At 37.9% G+C, this 20,516-nt stretch overlaps 1 long non-coding RNA gene and 1 other non-coding gene across 9 annotated transcripts in view; both read left to right on the plus strand.

Annotated features, from left to right (window-relative positions):
• Positions 1–20,516, plus strand: part of LOC103350106 (uncharacterized) — a 207,724-nt gene that overhangs the window by 45,010 nt on the left and 142,198 nt on the right. The gene's annotated exons all lie outside the window — the stretch shown is intronic.
• Positions 20,080–20,211, plus strand: LOC127493851 (small nucleolar RNA SNORA61). Its single transcript, XR_007924389.1, has one exon. It is a non-coding gene; the product is annotated as a small nucleolar RNA SNORA61 (small nucleolar RNA).

The raw sequence follows: 20,516 nt of genomic DNA on the forward strand, positions 1-20,516 counted from the left end.
CTGTAACACTGCCTTTTTCTATTTCTAGGAAATGATGGTAACAAATGGGCCAGTCTCAATAAATGTCAGCCAAAAAATATAAACTAATAATATAATCCTCTCAAATATCACTTAAAATGCAATGATATGAATGTATGTTTTAATAATACTATTATTGTAGAAAAGTTTTAGATTTATAAAAATGTTACAATAATAGTACAAAGCATTCCTCTATACCTAACACCTAATTTCTCCTATTATTAGAATCTCCATTTTAAATTAATATTGTAAATTTAGAATAATTAATAAACCTATATTTATATGTTATTATTAACTAAACCTCATTCTTTATTCACATACTTTATTCACATTTATTCAGTTTTTTTCCTGTGATTCTTTTTCGGCTCCAGGATCTCAATCTTATCCAAAATAGAACATTACATTTAATTTTCCTGTCTCTTTAAGCTCCTTTTGGTTGTGACTTTCTCAGAATTTCCTCATTTTTGATAGTCTTGATAATCTGGGGAATATTGGCAAAGCATTTTGTAGAATCTTGTTAAATACAAATTTGGGGTTTTTTTTTATGTTTACATTGGGTTAATGTGCTTTGGGGTGAAAAACCACAGAAGTTAAAATTAAAGTCATTTTCATCCCATCGTAAGAGAACTCTTCAAAATTATGTTAGTGGAAAATATACATTATGAAGAAAACATTTATGAATTAAATTTTTATGCAAATGTAAACTTATATTTTAATCCCATTTTCTCATAAACTTTTTGAAATACTCTTATAAGAAGTGTACATTGCACCAATATGACTGTTGATAACAACCCTGTTGATGTTAATGTAGACCACCAGGTTTTCTGTTTTTTAAAGGTTTATTTATTTATTTGAAAGTCAGAGTTACAGCAAAAGAGGGAGAGACAAAGAGAGACAAGAGCAACACCTCTTCTATCCTGTTTCACTCCCCAAATGGTCACAACAACCAGGGTTGGGTCAGATGGAAGCCAGGAGCCAGGAGCTTCTTCTGGTTCTCTCGTGTGGGTGCAGGGGCCCAAGCACCTGGGCTATCGTCCACCGCCACATACTTGATATACTTCCTACAAAGGGCAACATATTTTAAGCTTTCTGTTTGTCATTCTTCTGCATGTGAAATTTCTCTATTTTCCTTCATTTATATCTTTGATTAATCATTTATTTCAGTATGGACTTAAAATATCTGTTTTTACATTGGATTATAATCTAACAATATTTAATTTAATTCAGTTACTTAAATTGTTTCAGTTTTGGCCACTGGGTATTCAGTTGGTTCCTGCAACCCTAGGTCATATCTCTCATTGTGAATGTGTAAAAATATTTCTTACTTCTTGGCATTGTAAGATACACTATAGATAAGATGCTGCAGTCCTGAAATTTTTTTTCTTGAAGGATCCCAGGTTCCTTTTTTTTTTATTATTTATTTATTTGAAAGTCAGAGTTACACAGAAAGAGGAGAAGCAAAGAGAGAGAGAGAGAGGTCTTCCATCCAATGCTTCACTCCCCAGTTGGCCTCAATGGCCGGAGCTGTGCAGATCCGAAGCCAGGAGCCAGGAGCTTCTTCCAGGTCTCCCATGTGGGTGCAGGGGCCCAAGGACTCGGGCCATCTTCTACTGCTTTCCCAGACCACAGCAGAGAGCTGGATTGGAAGTGGAGCAGCCAGGTCTCGAACTTGCACCCATATGAGAGAGATAATAGTGCTTCAGGCCAGGGCTTTAACCTGCTGTGTCACAGTGCAGGCTCAGGATCCCAGGTTCCTAATCTGAGTGCTAGGTGTCCTCATTGTTACTGGGATATCATAATTTCTATTCCCTTTCATTTGACAGAGCAAGGAGGTAAATCTTTGTATCTTTACATATCTATAAATCAGTAGTCACATGCAATTATTGGTTTAATAATCTCCTTATCCAATTTCACATTACATGGTTTCAGTTACTCATAGACAATTGTAGTGTGAAAATATCTAATGGAAAATTCTAGAAATAAATAATCCATTAGTCTTAAATTGCATACCAACCATTCTGAGTAGTGTTCTTTTTTTTTTTTTTTTTTTTTTTTTTTGACAGGCAGAGTGGACAGTGAGAGACAGAGAGACAGAGAGAAAGGTCTTCCTTTGCCGTTGGTTCACCCTCTAATGGCCGCCGTGGCCAGCGCACCGTGCTGATCCGATGGCAGGAGCCAGGTGCTTCTCCTGGTCTCCCATGGGGTGCAGGGCCCAAGTTCTTGGGCCATCCTCCACTGCACTCCCTGGCCACAGCACAGAGCTGGCCTGGAAGAGGGGCAACCGGGACAGAATCCGGCGCCCCGACCGGGACTAGAACCTGGTGTGCCGGCGCCGCAAGGCGGAGGATTAGCCTAGTGAGCCGTGGCGCCGGCCCTGAGTAGTGTTCTGAAATCTTTGTACTCTGCCCCACCCAGAATGTGAATCATCCCTTTGCCCAGTGTATCCATGCTTATATACTACCCTCCCAGTAGTCACTTGGTAGTCTTCTTGGTTATCAGATTGACTATCATATCTAAGTGCTTATGTTTAAATGACCTTTATTTTATTTAACAATGCCCAAAGCATAAGTGTCATAATGCTGGTTATCTTGTCATGGTATTTTTTTATAATTGTTCTTTAGCATTATTATTATTGTTAACCTTTTACTATACTTTATTTATAAATTAATATTTGTCTATGAATACATGTATAGAAAAGTATATATTACACATAACATAATACATATAACATCTATAATGTTTTATAGATATATATTATATAATATTTTATGGAAATAACATTATTATATATTATGTTTTGGTATCAAATTTAGTTTCAGGCATGCACTGGGGTCTTGGAACATTTCCCGTTTGATAATGAGGGATTACTATTTCTAAATTAAGCTAAATATGAATGCATACTGATGTCTCTAACTCTCCAGCAGTCTTCCATCATCACATACACTACTATAAATTTCCTTCCCTCATTTTTCTGTAACCTCTTATTTCAGCACTGATTAAGTTGGCTCCTACCATGCATTTTTTAATTTTGCAAATTTGGTATACATGTGTTATGGTTTCAGAATTATTAACCTGTATTTCAGTTGAGAACAACAGTATAAACTACAGTTTAGTATGTATAAATAATTATTTTTGCCTTAAAGACAGATTCTGCCATGCCGGGTTTTCCAAAATCCCAGGACAGTACTTTTTTTTTTTTTATTTTACCCCTTTCAGTGAGCTTGGTTCAGACATTTGAAATACATGTAAAATTCATAAAATTCTTCATTTCATCCTGGTATTTCAGAGCTCCTAAATTGTTTTTAATTTGCATACATTTATTCTGTGCACTGTAAAATTCACTTATTTTGTGTGTACTATTTAATGACTTTTTGTATATTTACAGAATTAACTAGCAATCATGATTTTTACTTTTCAACATGGCAACTATGGAAAAAAATGGTAAAGTTGTCCTGGGCCGTGAAGACACATGATACCTTAGCCTGATCATTAATATACCTATTTCTATTCAGCAAAAAATGGTTTTTAGGCATGCCCAACTTTAGGTTTTGGTTCTTCGTAAAACAAAAATTTTGATGCAAATCACATAATCGCTTATCCCATGATCATTTATTTAGTCCTGTCCACATTTTAATAACAAACCAAGGACTATTTCTAAAATAAAAAATATAGATATTTTCCAAAGAAGAAGGTCACTTCACATCTTGTAGGACTGAATCATTGTTTAGTTAACTGCTATGGGCTCAATATGCCAGACACATTCTGAGCATCACTGAAATTTGCCCCATCACAAGTGTCTTGTAGAAGAAATTTTCACTCCACGTTGAATAATAAAAGATCAACATGATCAATATGGTATATAATAATTCCTAAATCTTAAATAAAATGCATGCCATCTGTTTCACTTTTTTGAAATGTTAGTATGTACATTTTACTTTTTTGATAATGTTAGTATGTACATCCTGCTGCTAAGTTTCTTGGATCATTCTTGGAGATGATGATAGGCTGTAAAATGGTGAAATGGAGTGATAAGCATAGTATTTGAAAGAAAGAGTGACAGAGAGAAAGGAGAGGGAGGGAGGGGGAATGAGAGAGAGAGAGAGAGAGAGAGAGAGAGAGAGAGAGAGAGAGAGATATCTTCCATGGTTGTTGTAAAGGTGAAGGTTGCTTTTGAGAAGATGAAAAACTTCAGGAAATAGTCTCCAGGAAGAGAGTAGTAGATATATGTCTTAAGGTAGGGATGGAGAGAGAGAGTGAGAGAGAAGGAGAGGGAGAAGAGGGAGAGGGAGAAGAGGGAGAGGGAGAGGGAGAAAGAAAGAAATGATATTTAAATTGGAAGGGCCGGCACTATGGCACAGTGGGTTAACGCCCTGGCCTGAGGTGCCGGCATCCCGTATGGACTCTGGTTCATGTCCCGGCTGCTCCACTTCCAATCCAGCTCTCTGCTGTGGTCTGGGAAAGCAGTAGAGGATGGCCCAAGTCCTTGGGCCCCTGCACCCACACGGTAGACCTGGAAGAATCTCCTGGTTTCTGGTTTTGGATTGGCACAGCTCCGGCCGTTGCGGCCGGCTGATGAGTGAACCATCAGATGAAAGACCTCTCTCTCTCTCTCTCTGTCTCTCCTTTATCTCTGTGTAACTCTGACTTTCAAATAAATAAATAAATCTTTAAAAAGTAAATAAATTGAATTTAGATAATTGTGCTCAGGGAATTTCAGAATCAAGTACTTTGTGTGTACGTCAAGAACTAAGAATGGAATGGAATCTTGGCCTTGATTCCAGGATTGTATAGAGTATAAAAAAATATGTTCACAGGTGTGAGAAATTATTTGAAAAGATGTTCCTATAGCATAAAATTTGCATTCTTCAAAAATCACCTCTTCAGGAACAGGTGTTGTAACACAGAGAGTTAAGATGCTGTTTGCAACACAGGCATTCTTTATTAAAGTGCCAGTTCAAGCTCTGGTTTCTCTGTTTCCAACCCAGCTTCCTGCTAATGAACCTGGGAATGCAGAATAGGATGTTCCAAGCACTTTGGCCTCTGCCACTCATGTGGGAGACTAGGATGGAGTTCCTGGCTCCTATCTTTGGCTTGGCTTGGACCTGACTGTTGTAGACTTTTGGGGAGTCAACTAACTGAACAAGCAAATGGAAAATCTCTCCCTCTCTCTCTCTCTCTCTCTCTCTCTCTCTCTCTCCCTCTCCCTCTCCCTCCCTCCCTCCCTCTCTTCTGTCACTCCTCTTTTCAAATAAAAAAAATAAATTTAAAAAGTCTCTCTTTGCTTGTGTAATTTTATTTGCAAATATTCTTATATACCTGTAATGGACAGCTCTCTTCACAATTTTATCCCTTTTTAAGGTTAAAATATCAGATGAATGCATTCTCTGACTAATAAAAACAGAGAAACTTGAATTCCCTTAGTTAAGAACATGAAGAAATACTGCTAAGTACTATTGTATGTCCTAGGAAAACCAAAGGGTAGCACATAGATAAATATGGAGAAATTTATAAGGAATCAGATAATAAAGCCTAAGAATTAGCAGTGTCTGTCCTGAGTTTAGACAAACAGGGTGACAAATTTAGACAGACTAATTTTTGTTTGGTAATGAAAAACATTTTATCCAGGGCATAGATGAGAATGTATCTACTTCTTTTTCCAACTTGAAAGTATGTCAAAGTACTTTTATTCACTTTCTAGCCAAACTTATGTGAATCAATGATATCCCAACACCTCTGGGCATTTTAAAAGGACTTTCTGTTTTGTCTCTAGTGATGAGAATTCCAGGAATGCCCCTAAGGAAAGATATATTTGGCAGGTGTGGCCTCTTGGTATTTCTCAGATCATACCACCTACTCATATGGCCAGTCTTAGGAACCTCTGGAATCTAAGTGAGGTATTTTTTCCTAGGTGCAACTCTGAGGTTAAGAGAGAAAAAATACTTACAGCTGAAAATTTCTCTCTTAAGATGACTTCGCCTTCATGATTTATCAGATATTCTATTTTTTGTCCTCTGAATTACAATGCATGCCAACACATTTGTGGCAAAGTGAAGGTGAAGATGAGGACCAAGAAATAATTTAAAACCCAATACAGTAATTATAATTCTATATTTTTCATTTGCCATATACTTCTATGGAGTTTGCAGCAGTGTGACTTGTTACAGAAATTAATGATATTTTACATTTATGTAACTTTTTTTAGTGTTCAAAATATATGCAATGCAATATCTCACTTGAACTTTACAACAGCATGTATAGTCTGAAAACATGTATGTATGTGTCTATGTCTGTATCACTACATATTAAACTTGAAAATTTATAAATTGACTTTCTACATACATCCTCATTTAATCTCCAGATAATTCCTATCAGTGGCATAAAAAATATGTTATAAATATGCCTTTTTACAAATAAGAAAAAAAAGGTGTGGTGAGGTCTTGGTCACAACACCACAGTAGATAAGCAAAAAATACTGCATTTCACTCAAGGCTTTATATTTCTTGGGTAGTTTGGATCCCGTAGTAGACCAGATATTCAACTGGAGACCTTTTAATTATCTCAAAGTTCAGTTTCCCCTCTAGACTAATAACCAAGTATGTCTGTGATATAAGTCAGGCATCAGTAGTTTCTGAATATCCCCAGGCAACTCCATCATTAGCAAAATTTGGAAATTACTAAACCAGTCTTTTTAATCATGATTTTGTCTGGATAAACACTTACCTATTCCCTTTTCACAGCATATTTCTAAGGCAATATTAATGTATATTCTCATTAACTTTTATGTTTTATTCACAGAATATTTCAATGTTAAACATGATTAGGTTTTTGCAGTGATATTCTATTTGCTAAAAATATGAAAGGTCTTCAAAAAGTTCATGTAAGATGCATATTATCAAAAAACTGCATGGATTTCAAAATTCTTTGTATGAAAAGAAACATCTTTTATTTCCTTGTTCCAAGAACTTTTTGAAGCCCCCTTATATGTGAAATGTACTAGCATTTATAAGTTCTATGAAGAAAAGGACTAAATTCTTACCTTCTTAATTTTGGTTATCAAGAAAAAAAAAAAAAAAACAGATGAAACACAAACCTGCAATTCCAAAAAAAAAAAAAAAAAAAGAATTTATAAGGCCAAATCCAAGCTTATTCCTTTTGGGAGCTGCTTTCAAAACTAGCCTATTTATTCTCTTAATATTGTTTTTATTCCTATTTTGCTCTTTCAAAGAAATTTTGCTAATAAGATTAAATGAAAATAAATAACTTTTGTTATCAGTGGATAAGAAAGACAGTCATAGATACCTAATATGTGAGTCTGTACTTTTTATAAATCAGGAGACCAGGAATCCAAGTCTAATTTGGCAGGATTTTCTGTGCCCAGTTGGCCAAGAGAATCCTATCCAGAATAGTCTAGGAAGTCTGCCTTCATTGGAACCAGAGACTACTATGATAACGCATTTGAAGTAGTCCAAGTGGAAAATTCAGTCAAATGTTCAGTCGTGTCCATCAAGTGCAGGCTTGTTATCAGCAGCTACCTTCAAAGCATCTGGCTCTCATCAAAGAACTAAGTGTGCATAAAAAAATAATAAAAATATAAAACCTTCTCCTTAATGACTCTGGGCAGGTAGCCGCTATAAATGAGCCAGAAGTTAGTGGGAGTGAGGAAAGTATTCTGTGAGTGGAACTAGAGCTGTTTAGTATCTCACAAAGCCAATTAAAATATAATCATTTGGGGCAAGAATAAAATTGAGTCCTCATTCATTTCTAGTCAGTTCATAGGTATATTTGGTGACTGAGGTTCTACAGAATGAGAATAGAATGAGAACCCAAGCAGTACATGTACCCCCAATATACTAACTACTTTCATTGAAGTTTGCAGTGGGCATTTCTTTGTTTCTTTTATTCTTTCTCTTCAGTATATTTGGACAGTTCATTTCCATTCTCTTAAGAATAAAGGGTAACATATCAGTATTAAGGAAAACACATCTGTCTGTAGTGGTGACAGATGTAGCCAAGAAAATTTGATATGTGAAAACTTACTGTACATGCCAATGTACATGATACTTTCCTCAGGGTATATATTAGGATGACCTATAAACATATCTGCTTTTTAGTATGGGTACAACTAGATGCTCTGGAATATGATCCAAGATAAATTGATTTCATACTATATTCTGCTCAGAGAGTCTAAGGATTATGGAATTTGCACTGAGTTCAGAGTTACAGAATATGATCTTTTCTTGCTTTCATGCTAACTGTGCAACTTAAATGAGTTTCCTCATTTACTTTAAAATGGGCTTGAATATAATTGCTGTACCAGCATAGATTAATGTAAGGCTCAAATGGGAAATTCTTTGCCTAAAAATGAAGTGTGAGGAATTATCTTTCATGTAAATCTTTATAAAAGTACATTTTTCCCTTCTGTTTAAGAATGTAGAAAGGGCTATCCACTACCTATGAATGTTTTTGAAACAGTGGGATGTGTGCTCCAGGAGGTTTTCTTTGTAGCTGTAATATCATAATGTAAGCACAGAATACTTTTATGCAAGGTCAATGTCACATGAATACTTGAATATTAATAAGTATTTATGATATAATAATGATTACTTGAATATGTCACATGAATACTTGAATAAGGACAGAAGTTTGTTATTTGATAAATACCAAGAATGTCCTATATTAATTATTAGCACAAAGGTTTCTCCTGGGTTTTTAATATAATACATAAGATTCAAAATAATTGTGGCAAATGGCAGGTAACTTCAACAACTCTAGAACTCTGAAGCATATATTGGTATATTCATGCTCTTATTTGATACCAAAGATAGTTAGATAGGACAGTTTGAGAAACTTTAGTACAATATCCAATTTAAACTCTTCCATTTAGTATACGAGGCCTTGAATAATGTTATATATAATTAGCTGCTAAGTCTCATTCCCACCATACCTTACAACTCAGTCTATGTTCTGATTGACGTATCTCCTCCTCCTAGTTACAGAATGACTCCTGCGATATACTAAATATTTTGTATATAATTTGTTGTATAATATAGTAACGTGCTTTCATCACTAGGCAACTAGAAGAGGAAATAGATTCATTTATTCTGTGTGTGTGTGAATGTGTATACACATTTGAGCACATGAAGAATATTGAAATGACTCCTCCTTTGCCTCCATGGTACATATTTTAAGGGCTGAGTACTCTTCACTATATTGTGAAAGTTCTCTTTATCAGACAATTGTAGCATGAGTCTTCTTGTACTGTGGCTTTTCAGTGAGCAATCCAACCCTCCCCACATGTGAAAACAATGTTTCAGGAGAATAGATGAGTGCAAAGAAAACTTTATAACAAAACTTATGTTCTTATTTGTTGTTGCATGTATCAGTAGTTCCTTGTTATTACTGAATTATATTCTGTTGTATTGATATACATTATTTACTTGGGATTATACATTTGGGTTGATTGTATTATTGGGCAATTATGAATAAGGTGATAATAAATATTCATGAGAAAGTTTTGTGAGGAGATATGGTTTCTACTCTTGGGAAAATAACTAGGAATTAATTGATTGTGAATTTATGCATAATTTCCAAACAAACTCCCAATAACTTCAGTTAGAGTCATGTTTTAGAGAGTAGTTTGATTATTCCTCAGAAGCCCATGTGTTTGAAGCTTAATTCTGAGTATTATGTTAATTAAGGATGGAACTTAATTCAGTTATAGTATTTAAAACTAGGGCGTTAGGAAATAATTTGATTGGATTAGGCTGTTGGGATGGAACACTATCATTGATTCATGGTACTTTCTTTAAGAAACACCAAAGGGACTTGGAGAAAGAGTCTGCTCCATTTCTGACTGCTTCCAGTATCATCGTGGGATGATCCTTCCTCCATATGTTTTCTGCTATCAGTTACCCACATCAAACACTAGACTAATTGGGCCACCTGCTTTTGCATTGTGAATCTCTGAAAATTTGAAGAACTAAATTTTATTCCTTGATAACTAGCTTCTTCTAGATATTTAAGTAAAAGTAATGATAAGCTGAATAATTTGCATTCTCATCAACAATGTGTGAGAGTACCAAATACTTCATATACATTCTAACATTTGGTAGTATCAGTCCTTTTGATTCTATCACTTTTGGTCAGTGTGCAGTGGTACCTTCTTGTGTTTTTCATTTATATTTATCTGATGATCTAATCATCTATCTTATGTAATTATTAACCTATATTTTTTAAAGTGACTGTCACATCTTTTATCCACTTTCAATTGACTTGTTTGCCATATTATTAGCAAAGTATAAGATATATGTGTTTGTATTGAAAATATTATCTCTAGGTCTATTATTTGTAGAATTAGCTCAGTTCTAGATTTGTGGAATTCTTGATAATTACTATATTTTTTTCTTTTCTATTTTTATCTTGGTCAAACCAGATAGCAGTTTATTAATGTTATTGATCTTTTAAGTGTTAGTTTTTTGTTTGATCTTCTGTTTTCCATTTTATTTATTTTTGTTTATTTCTTAATTTTGTCCTTCTTTTTATAGGCTTTGGTTTGTTTTTCTGTTATTCCATTGTCTTCTGATTACATATTATCTAATGAGAAAATCTGCTGTATTTCTTATCATTGTTTTTCTGTTCATTCTGTTTCTCCAGCAAAACCTTTTTTTTTCTCTTTTGGTTTTCAGCATTTTTATTATGTTGCATTTATTATTTTTCTCTTTTTCTTTATTGATTGCTGTTCTCTTAGTTTCTTTATTCTTAAAAGTTCAATCACTTTATCATCAAATATTTTCATTTTTAAAAAACATGTTTTGCTCCTATTCTCTTTCTTTTATTTTATTTTTTTTATTAGACAGTGAGAGAGAGGGACAGAGAGAAAGGTCTTCCTTTTCCTGTTGGTTCACCCCGCAAATGGCTGGCATGCTGTGCAGATCTGAAGCCAGGAACCAGGTGCTTTTCCTGGTCTCCCACGTGGGTGCAGGCGCCCAAGCACTTGGGGCATCCTCTACTGCCTTCCTGGGCCACAGCAGAGAGCTGGACTGGAAGAGGAGCAACTGGGACTAGAACCCGGTGCCCATATGAATGCTGGCACCACAGGTGGAGGATTAACCAAGTGAGCCACAGCGCCGGCCCCCTCTTCTCTATTATCCCAATTATACTGTTGGACTGCTAAATTTGTCTCAACTTTTAGAATTCTCTATGCTTTTTATGTCTTTCCTCTTTTGTCTTGATTTCTGTGTTTTTTTTTTTTTTTAATCTTTCTGGAAGTTTGATTATATTCTTTCTGCCTTTTTAGCTAAATTGATGGACACTTTGAAAGCACAGTTCATGTGTCTTATTTTTTTCCATCAGCAATACTGTTTGATTATATCTTACCTATAAGATTCATTTAAAATTCTCCATCTGTTCATTGAAAGCATCCACTTTTTCCTCTAGAGTCTTGCCAAATGAGAAACAATTGTTAAAATACCCTGAGAGTTTCAACATCTGAATCTTATCTAAGCCTGGGTTTCCTTATTGTTGATCACTTTGTATTTTGACCTTGGGGTGTGTGTGTGTGTGTTTCATATGCAAACATATGAAGACAAGCAGAAGCTGAGTTAAGTATCTCTGATACCTGGAAATGCGCAGCTGTCTTTCATTCTAGCCCTTCATTTGAGGCCTTGAGTAAATCTGTTGATAATGAAGATGATTTTTATTGTTGCTGTTTGTTTTGTTATATTACCAGGTTCAAGTTGATTCAGTACTCAAGATTTAGGTGATGAATAATAAAAGGATCTTTCTCAGGGTCCTGCTCTACTCACAGTCTTAGACTTCCGTATGTGCTGAATATCTTGGTGGTTCTTCCTATTCTTGCCCTACTCCTATTGGAAGGTGCATTATTTTTATTCTTTCATGGTTGTGAATGTGATAATAGATTCAGGAGGGGCCATGAGCAGATATACTTTAATGTTTTCTGATATCTTGGTTTAGCCTTAGTCCTAGGCAGGATTTTTGTCTCTTATTCTTGAGGTTGTGGCTTGCTCAGTAATAGTGCCCTCCACAAAGTGGTAAGGCATCTCAAAAAGTCTGAGCTTGAGAAGCATTTCTACCTCCTCCCAAAAGGTAGTGAAAAATCTGCACTGTTATGAGAGCTTTGTATTATCACTGTTTCTAATGTTAACTGTCTTAGTAGCTACATAGAAATATTCGATTGTAAATTTAATTTCTATTTACCTAAGAACTAGTGATTTTGAACAACTGGTATGTACTTTTTGCTATTTATATATTCTCTTTGGTGAAAATTTAGCTATGACTATTTTTCTTTTTCTACTTTGATGGTTGAAATGTTTTATTTTCAAATTTTCAGAATATTTTATACATTCTAGGTATGTGATTTACAAATATTTTCTCCTAACTTGTACTTTGTCTTTCATATTCTCTATAGGGTCTTTTGGAGAGAAAAAAATGTTAATTTTAATGAAATCTATTTTATCAATTTTATTCTTTCAGCAATTATATTTTGGTGTAATACTTAAGAATGTGTTACCTAATCTTGAGTCTCACCAAGTTTTCCTTTATTTTCTCCTAAATAATTTATGTTTATGTCTTTCTAATAAATCTATGATGTATTTTGAACTAACACTGTTTTGAGACATAATGTTCTATGTCAATGTTTATTTATTTTGGCTACAGATGCCTAACTACTATTACATCATTTGTTGAAATTTACACAATTTAGTTATATGAATTAATGACTATCTTTTCTTCACATACAAAAGCCTTTTGACAGTTGGTGGCATTGTGGTATCCATGATGATACAATTGATGTTCAGGATCACTAACTATCAGAAAAATACAAATATAAACTACAATGAGATTTCTCCTTACCCCAGTTAGAATGGCTGTCATCCAAAAATCAAAAATGACAAATGCTGATGAGGATGTGGAGAAAAAGTATCCTAACATAACTGGTGGTCGGAATGTAAATTGGTACAACCATTATGGAAGACAATATGGAGATTTCTCCTAAATCTGAAAATAGAACTACCATATGATGCAGCCTTCCTACTCCAGGGGATTTAGCCAAAGGATAGCAGCATATGAAACAGTTAACTATATCTCCATATTTATATCTTCTCAATTCACAATAGCTAAGATATGGAATCAGCGTAGACGTCCATCAACTGATGACTGGATAAAGAAGTTGTAGTATATATATATATATATATATATACACAATAGAATACTACTCAGCCATAAAAAAGAATGAAATACTATCTTTCATACCAAAATGAGTACAATTGGAGATTGTTATATTTAGTGAAATAAACCAGTCCCAAAAAGACAAATATTATGTTTCCTCTTTTTTGTGGTAATTAATATATAGATAACAAAAAATGTGATGTATAAGAGTGAAATTGAAATTTGAGATTATTTATAGTCTTTATCTATACTCCTGAGGAACAGTGGTTTTTCTTTTCACCTACTTGTTGAATTTTTTGTTTTGTGGATTATTAAGCTTGTGATTATAAAGTAAATTTTAAATGTCATTACAAAAATTTAAAGAAAAGTAAGGGGGGTACTAAGGAGGTGCAGCAGGTTGTTACTGCCTGCAGTGCTTGCATCCTTTATGGGTGGCATTTCAAGTCCTAGCTGCTCCATTTATGATCCAGCTCGCTATTAATGTGCCTGGGAAAGCTATGGAGGATGCCCCAAGTGTCTGGGCCCTTGAACTCACATGGGAGACCCAGAAGACGCTCCTGACTTCTGCCTTCAGCCTGGTCCAGCCTTGATCATTTTGCCCATTTGGGGAATGAACTAACAGATGGAAGACCTATCATCTATCTATCTATCTATCTGACCTATCTTTCCCTCTCTTTCTGTAACTCTGCTTTTCAAGCGAATAAATAAATCTTTAAAAAGAAAAAGAATGAAACAAAGAAAATAAGGAAGGAGCAGGGAGGATGGGAGTGAGGGAGCCAGGTAGGATAGGGTAGGAAGTAACAGTATGTTCTTAAAACTGTGTATATGAAAGACCGGCGCTAAGGCTCACTAGGCTAATCCTCCGCATGCGGCACCGGCACCCCAGGTTCTTGTCCTGCTTGGGGCGCCAGATTCTGTCCCGGTTGCCCCTTTTCCAGGCCAGCTCTCTGCTGTGGCCAGGGAGTGCAGTGGAGGATGGCCCAAGTGCTTGGGCCCTGCACCCCATGGGAGACCAGGAGAAGCACCTGGCTCCTGCCTTCGGATCAGCGCGGTGCGCCTGCCGCAGCGTGCTGGCCGCGGTGGCCATTGGAGGGTGAACCAACGGCAAAGGAAGACCTTTCTCTCTGTCTCTCTCTCTCTCTCACTGTCCACTCTGCCTGTCAAAAAAAAAAAAAAAATTTAATAGGAAGAATAAGCTGCTGCTTGGGAAGCACCATCCCATACTGGAGTGCCAGTTCTCATCCCAAGCACTTGGCTTCTGATCCAGTTTCCTATTAATGAGCCTGGAAAGGCAGTGGATAATGTCCCAGATTCTTCAGTTTCTGCCACCCTAATGGGAGACCTGATGAAGCTTCTGGCTCCTAATTTTGGCCTATCCTATCGAAGGATGTTGTGGGTATTTGGGGAGCCAACCAGTAGGTAGAAGATTTCTATCTCTGCTTCTCTCTCTCTCTCTCTCTCTCACTGTGCATTTAAAAAAAGAAAAAAACTTTTCAGCCCATGAGAGTATTTCAGGCATGGAAAGCCAAGACACTATGGCAAAAGATCTCTGCGAGTGAGATCCCAGTGGAAAGAACAGGTCTTCAAAGAAGGAGGTACCTTTCTCTGAAGGGAGGAGAGAACCTCCACTTTGACTATGACCTTGTCTAAACAAGATAAGAGTTGGAGAACTCAAGGGGCTTCCATAGCCTTGGAAACTCATGACTGGAGCATAGGGAGACTACTGATGCCATAGACAGGAGTGTCAATTGGTAAAGTCAACAACAGGAGTCACTGTGCACTTACTCCTCATGTAGGATCTCTGTCCTTAATGTGCTGTGTATTGAGGTTTAATGCTATAACGAGTACTCAAACAATATATTTCACTTTGTGTTTCTATGGGGGTGCAAACTGTTGAAATCTTTACTTAATGTATACTAAACTGATCCTCTGTAAAAAAAAAAAAAAAAAGAAATTATCAACTCTCAACTTGACTCTCACTGGGATTAAACATGACAATAGGTCTGATCTGATTTCATCATCATTTAAAAAAATCATCTATTATTTTTCACTTTATGTTTCTGTGTGTGAGCAAACTGTTGAAATCCTTACTTAATGTATACTAAGCTGATCTTCTGTATATTAAGATAATCGAAAATGAATCTTGATGTGAATGGAAGGGGAGAGGGAGTGGGAAAGGGGAGGGTAGTGGGTGGGAGGGACGGTATGTGGGGGAAGCCATTGTAATCCATAAATCGTACTTTGGAAATTTATAGTCATTAAATAAAAGTTAAAAAAAAAAAGAAAGAAAAACTTGAAAAAAAAAAGAAAAAAGCTTCTAAAAATTTTATTGGATATTTAATTTTTTAAAGATTTTATTTATTTATTTATTTGAGAGGTAGAGTTACAGACAGTGAGAGGGAGAGACAGAAAGAAAGGTCTTCCTTCTGTTGATTCACTCCCCAGATGGCCACAACAGCCAGAACTACACCAGTCTGAAGCCAGGAGCCAGGAGACTTTTCCTGGTGTCCCACGTGGGTACAAGAGCCCAAACACCTGGGCCATCCTCTACTGCTTTCTCAGGCCATAACAGAGAGCTGGATTGGAAGAGGAGCAGCCATGGCTAGAACTGGTGCCCATATGGGATGCCAGCGCCACAGGCGGAGGATTAACCCACTGCGCCACAGCACTGGCCCCGATATTTAATTTTTTTAACAACATTCTAATGACTAAATTTCATTGACAGCTTTCCAAATTCTGAAGTCAATCACTGGTGGGTTTTTTTAAACTTTTATTTAATAAATATAAATTTCCAAAGTACAACTTTTGAATTATAGCAGCTTTTCTCCCTCATAACCTCCCTTCCACCCGCAATTATCCCATCTCTCACTCCCTTTCCCATCCCATTCTTCATCAAGGTTCATTTTCAATTATCTTTATATACAAAAGATCATCTTAGTATATACTAAATAAAGATTTCAACAGACTGTACCCACAAAGAAACACAAAGTATTTTTAAAATTTTATTTACTTGCAAACAAGAGAGAGATTTTGGGTGGGGGTGTGGATAGGTCTTCCATTTGCTGGTTTACTCCCTAAAAGGCAACAACAGCCAGGGGAGGGTCAGGCTGACACCAGTATCCAGTAACCTGGTCTTCCACATTGGTGGAAAGAACCATTACCTGCTGCTTGATAGGGTGCGTTCTGGCATGAAGGCTGAATCGAGAGCAGAGCTAGGACTCAAATCCGGGGAATCTGGTATGGAATGCAGATGTCCCAAGGGATGTTGTAACTGTGGTGCCAAATACTTGTTCCTATATTTTAGTTTTCAATGAAGGTGACTAACATTTGGGCCACATGAAAATTTAGGTCATATAATGTGGCTTGACCTGTAAGGCCGCACTCTCAGGGAGGTCACGGTAATAGTGTTCTTCCCACAAGAAACACTGGAGACAGGTTTCGGTGAACATGTCCATCCTTATTCACAGCCACGTATACTTTATTTTTTTTTTTTTTTTGGACAGGCAGAGTGGACAGTGAGAGAGAGAGACAGAGAGAAAGGTCTTCCTTTGCCGTTGGTTCACCCTCCAATGGCCGCCACGGCTGGTGCGCTGCAGCTGGCGCACCGCGCTGATCCGCTGGCAGGAGCCAGGTGTGGGGAGCAATCCGGACTGGACTGAGTTACTGGAATTAAGACTTATTCTATGCATCTGCTCTCCCACAATATGGCGCTGGGAGAGAAGTAAACAGCTTCCGCACAGCTGCCTCCAGTTCAACCAATAAACTGTAGGACTTGCTCCTGATTGGAGGAGAGCAGCGTGCTCGGCGTGTGGGCAGCCGAGTTGGGATTGGCGGAGGAGGACTATAAAGGAGGAGAGAGACGGCATGCACTGGGGAACATCTAAGGGGAACATCTAGCTGAAGGAACACCTGTGCAGCCCCCGAGAAGAGCCGGCCGGCGGTGTGCCGCTCCCCTGCGGAAGTGGGGAATGTGGCCAGGGGGAACTGCCCTTCCACGGAGGTGGAGGGGATAGTAGCCAACCCGGGAAGAACCAGCAGCAAACCCGGGGAGGGCCGAGCAGATGAAAGAACAGCGCAGGGTCCTGTGTTGCTCCTCCACGAAGAGGGGGAGCGACAGCCAGGTGCTTCTCCTGGTCTCCCATGGGGTGCAGGGCCCAAGGACTTGGGCCATCCTCCACTGCACTCCCTGGCCATAGCAGAGAGCTGGCCTGGAAGAGGGGCAACCGGGACAGAATCCGGCACCCCGAACTGGGACTAGAACCCGGTGTGCCGGCGCCGCAAGGCGGAGAATTAGCCTAGTGAGCCGCACCGCCGGCCAGCTACGTATACTTTTAAAAGGCAGGTAGAAGGGGTGTAACTAATCCAAGGCAACACTAATTCTATAGGACAAAACCGACACTGGCACCAATATGCCTCTCCAATCAGCTTGAAGGTCACGTAGCTAAGATAGCTTTCCAGGTGGTCCTAATGGGCCTAGGCCACATCCGGGAGCTGATTACCTGATTGGCAGAAGGCGAGGTTGGGGAGAAATGTGCCTAGGGCTCCTGCCACATGCCAACAGTCAGGCTAACTGCATGGGCTAGGCAGGCAGCCTCATGGGCTCACCCACATCTCCCCTCTTTGTTTTAGGGCAAGCATGAAGAGCGCCTAAAACGGGGATTAAGGGCCAGGAGGAAAAAGAAGGGCAAAGGGAAAAAAAAAAAAAAAAAACTGACCCACTATGTTTCAGATCTTTCTGATTGGAAGGTGGGCACACAGGTGTGGGCAGGCAGGGGCATGAGATCACACAGTGGGCATGGTGAAAGCATGGTCTTCCAGCTCACAAACCTAATCCTGTATACCTGCCTACTTCGTTACCCTTTCAGAGACTCCAATCCCTTAATCCTAAGGGATGCTGAAGGGCGCAGAAGCATCACATCTTCTATAGATGCTTCCTGCTTATGAGGGACGTAGTGCAAGCTCTGCCTGTCTTGGGTCTGGAAGTCTCTGCCTAACTCATCTAACAAATTTGTCTTGTGAGCTGGAGAAGTCTTTGGTCATTGCCAATGTCTGTGTCCCCTGCATGGTCAGTTACTCCTACATGTTGAGTTCTGAAACATACAAGTTTGTTCATTAGTATGAGCAAAACTGGAACAAGACCAGTTGTAAGTGGAGTGCCCTTTAAGACAAAAAGAACATATCATATAGACTCCGATAGCTGGTGGTGATAGACTATAAACCCATTTAGTTTGCCTGCCATCAGTCAGGCTAACTGCATGGGCTAGGCAGGCAGCCTCACGGGATCACTTGCAATATATTAGGATATCTAAACACTGAAATATAGAAAGAATGTATACTATTTTTAAAAGATTTATTTATTTATTTGAAAGTCAGAGTTACAGAGAGAAGGGAGAGACAGAGACAGAGCTCTTCTGTCTGGATGGCTGTAATTACCAGAGCTGAGCCAGGCCACACCCAGGAACCACATGTGTGAGAGTGGCACAAACACTTGGGCCAACTTCTGCGCTTCTGCTAGACAATCAGCTGGGAACAGAGTTGGAAGTGGAGCCACCAGGAAATGAACTGGTGCCCATATAGGAGGCCAGCATTACAGGTGGTGACTTTACCTGCTATAACACAATGCTGGCTCCAAGAATATATACTATTTTATTTTATTTTTTTAGATTATTTTTATTTTAAAGCCAGTTACAGAGGGATGGATATATAGAGTGAGAGAGAGAGAGAGAGAGAGAGAGAGAGACTTCCCATCTTCTGGTTAATCCCCAGATGGCTACAGTGGCTAGAGCTGGGCTAGGCCAAAGCCAGGATCTAGGAACTTCAGGTTTCATGTGGGTGCAGGGGCCCAAGCATTTGGGCCATCTTCCGCTGCTTTTCCAGGCTATTAGCAGGGAGCTGGATCAGTAGTGAAGCAGTCAGGACATGAACTGGTGCCCATATGGGATACCAGAATTGCAAGCAGCAGTTTTACCTGCTTGCTATGCCACAATGCTGGCCCCTGTATACTATTTTAATTGAGAGAGAATTAAGCCCTCTTATATAATAAGTGTTGCAAATGCAAGAAAACGAGTTTTGAATTTTGCTGCTGACAGCATAACTGATAGATTGGGCAACACTTACCCATTCTAAATAAATAATTTTCTGCTTTCCCTACAAATAGTATTTAGGTCTCAAAATTGATAAGTTGCAGTTATTGTTAACTTTAATATAGATTTAAATTTAGAAATGCCTCTACATTGTCAAATAATAGTTTATGTGTCCCGTATGCAGAAAAGCTGTAAAATATTTAATACTATATATGTATGTTTCAGATTCATATAAATGTTATTTACAAAACTCCTCAAATGTCCACATTAATTGGAAGAGGCATGTAGTATGTATAAAATGAATGCCTTTAATAACTCCTTTTTTGACTACATATCATTAAATGATTTAGCATATTATTTTCATTGTGCCATTATGGTGACAGCATAGGGAGAAAATAAAATTAACCTTATCTTACACAACTACCCTGCTTGTAAGAAAGTCAGTAAAGTAGAGAAAAACCTCTGAAGACATGGCTCAGATAGGCACAAAGTGAGAAAAAGGAGAAATTTGAGGGATCATTGCTACGGCAATATGTCTCCAGCCTGCCTCAGCAGCTCCGTTCCTTTCAGACTCACAACTTCTCTTCATATCTAAGGAGAAATATCATTCTTCATGCTTCCTAGATTGTGGTAGGTCTTACTGATCTGGAAGCCAAAGGGCCAGCTGAACCCAAATGTTCCCCTGAAGCTGAGAAATGTCCGCATGTGTCAAGTGCAGATTGGTCTCAGAACTTTAGTCTCAGTTTGCTCTTTGACTGGAATGAAGTCAGTACTAGTTAAATTGCTTTTGCCATCCCTCTATTTCCCTTTCCTATTGGATAGGAAACATTGGTCTTTGTGGTCGTACCAGGAAGAAGTGTGATACTGAAGCTGGCCTCACGGTGTTGTAGTCTGATATATAGTATTGGGCCAGTTTCAACCGATGTTAAAAAATGAATAAGCAAATAAATATTTTTTTGTTTTAAAATTGCTTTTGCCACAGTTAGTACAGGTGAGAACAACTGACATTACTGGTGATGACAGACTCAATGCTTGTGGAATATTCTGTAGGATGCAGCCCAGATCCAAAATGAGCTTGATATCTGTGCTCAGAATTATTTCCTCCCTCTTCCACTGGTAGGAAAAAAGAAAAAGTCAGCTTGGCTGAGAGTTGTTCTCTTGATATGTGTTATCCACCTATGCATGCGATATTGGGAATTTCACTCAATGGTTTATGACAAATCCAGAAAA

Source organism: Oryctolagus cuniculus, chromosome 7, assembly GCF_964237555.1.
Source record: "Oryctolagus cuniculus chromosome 7, mOryCun1.1, whole genome shotgun sequence".
NCBI classification, from domain to species: domain Eukaryota; kingdom Metazoa; phylum Chordata; class Mammalia; order Lagomorpha; family Leporidae; genus Oryctolagus; species Oryctolagus cuniculus.